This window comes from Apus apus, chromosome 1 (genome assembly GCF_020740795.1).
Source record: "Apus apus isolate bApuApu2 chromosome 1, bApuApu2.pri.cur, whole genome shotgun sequence".
Taxonomy (NCBI): domain Eukaryota; kingdom Metazoa; phylum Chordata; class Aves; order Apodiformes; family Apodidae; genus Apus; species Apus apus.
Window position 1 is genome coordinate 74660880 of NC_067282.1, and position 2083 is coordinate 74662962.

A 2083-nucleotide genomic window follows, 5' to 3' on the forward strand; every position below is an offset into this window, starting at 1 on the left:
GCTCAGTTATGCTTAATAACTGTATGCTGTTGCAAAAGGCAATGATAGTTGCAGTTACTGGGAGAAAGGTGCAGGGAAGAAAGAGCAACTGCTCCTCTCTACACATGGGGATGTGACTGAGCATGGACTAATGGTGCTGAGGAGGATGGCAGGACTGGGAGGCAGAGATGTGAGGGTTGGGACAGCTAATGAGGAAAAAGGTGTAAGCAATTTGATACTTCGGCTCCTAGGGATGAAGGATTTCATGACAAAGCTGGGCAAAATGAGATTTTTTGGGAACTTGGTAGATCTTAGTGGAAAGTGCTTGTAGCAGATGAGCTGACAACCATAAAGGTGAATGATAAGTTGGTGAGAATGATGGAAATGTATGTGGGTGCACTGACCACCAGATTGAGTATGGATTAGAAAAAAACAATACTGTCATCCCAGTGATCCTAAATCTCTCATCCCAAGCTGTGATACAGATATAACTTGGTCTTTTCCTCTATAAGGAGCTCTGCCAAGAAGATCAAGCATTTGAAAAGCTTGAATTTTTTTTTTTTTATAATAATCGAAGGCAGGAAAATTTAACATTTTAAAACAGATTTTTTTTTTTTTTGGCTATGTAAGACGAAATAGGGATAAAAAGGGACCGTGCTTAACTTCACTGTGTCGCTCTCTACTTCCAGGAGAGGCAGGTGCTTCCAGGCTCAGTTTCATTCGACTCTACTGCTGGGTGAATTCCAGCGGATGCTGGTCAACCCTGCCTGGCCCCTGGCTCACCAGAGGGCAGGATGGAGTCTGCTCTTGGCCTCCCTCCGGCTCCTGCAGCCCGTGCCACGGCACAACCCGGGCGGGAAGGGGCTCTGGCAGGTGTCCTGCCCAAACCCCCCGCACGGAGCCGCTGCGAGGGCTTGCCCCAAGCGTCTGGAACACCCCCAAGGACGCAGCCTGCAGAGTCTCACCCCGGGAAGCCTATTCTCTCGTCATCCCGGCCTCACGGGCGGGAAAACGTTGCGCTGGCGCCCTTGTCCCGCTCTGGGGGCTCTGCAGGGGAAGCAGGAAGGTCCCCGGTCACGCAGGGCCCTGGGGGGGCTCTGCCGGGGAGCTCGGGCGGAGCTGCGGGGAGCACGCCCCGCTGAGCCCCGAGCTGGCGGCGCTCGCTGCGGGCTGCGGCGGGGCCCGCGGGAGCGGCCCGGCCCGGCTCCGAGCGCCTCCTGGGCGCTGCCTGCAGGGGGGTACCCAGCGGGCCGGTTAGCTCAGTTGGTTAGAGCGTGGTGCTAATAACGCCAAGGTCGCGGGTTCGATCCCCGTACGGGCCATCGCCGGTTTATTTTTTTTTTTTTTCGCGTGATGTTTCGGGCGGGCGGGGAGTGGAACTACCGGGCGGGAGAGCCCGGCCAGGGGGTTAGTTTTGCGCTCCTGCTGCCTTCAGGTGGAGGAGAAGCGGCGGCGCCCTGGCAGCGATAGCGCCGGGGCCGGGGGGAGCGCTGCGTGAGGGGCCGGGGCTGCAGGGGCGGGCGGGCCGGGCAGCAGGCCCGGCGGGGCCTGGGCGGGCCGGGGAGGGCGGGTGGTTCCAAGGGAGCTTCAGGAGAAGCAGCGAAGAAGAGACACAGGTGGTAAAAGGGGAGATGAAGCGCCAAGGGTTAGGGAAGCAGTGGGAGGGATTTTGGCAAGGAAGGGGCAGCGGGGGGTGGGGGAAGGAGCCGTGAAATGAGGGGAGCTGTGGTAGGGGAAAGAAGGAGGGAGGGAGTGGACTCAAAAATTGAGGTCTTTCCATGGGACTTCACCAGATACTGGTTATCCTCTGCTTCAGAGCATCTTCTCGGCTTGCGCTTTAGTTAATTAGCGTTAAACCTGTAGACAACTGGGAGGATTTCAGGGGGTCATCACTTTCCCTTCATAAACCTCTCATGGCAGGTCTGAAGCTGGTGACATCCGTACAGCCGGCAGCTCGCTGTTGTGAGAGGCTGGAGCCAGTGATGCTGAAGTGGGTGGGTGTTACTCCTCTTTTACACCTTTTTATTTATTTATTTTCTTATTTTTTTATTTATTTTTTTTTTATTTTGGAGCTGGAGGACAAGCAGATCTTCCTTGGCAGCCT

The 2083-nt window shown here is 55.7% G+C and overlaps 1 non-coding gene across 1 annotated transcript; it reads left to right on the top strand.

The window, feature by feature from the left end:
* The first annotated feature begins 1227 nt into the window (after positions 1–1227).
* Positions 1228–1301, top strand: TRNAI-AAU (transfer RNA isoleucine (anticodon AAU)). The gene has a single exon. It is a non-coding gene; the product is annotated as a tRNA-Ile (tRNA).
* Positions 1302–2083: the final 782 nt, after the last annotated feature.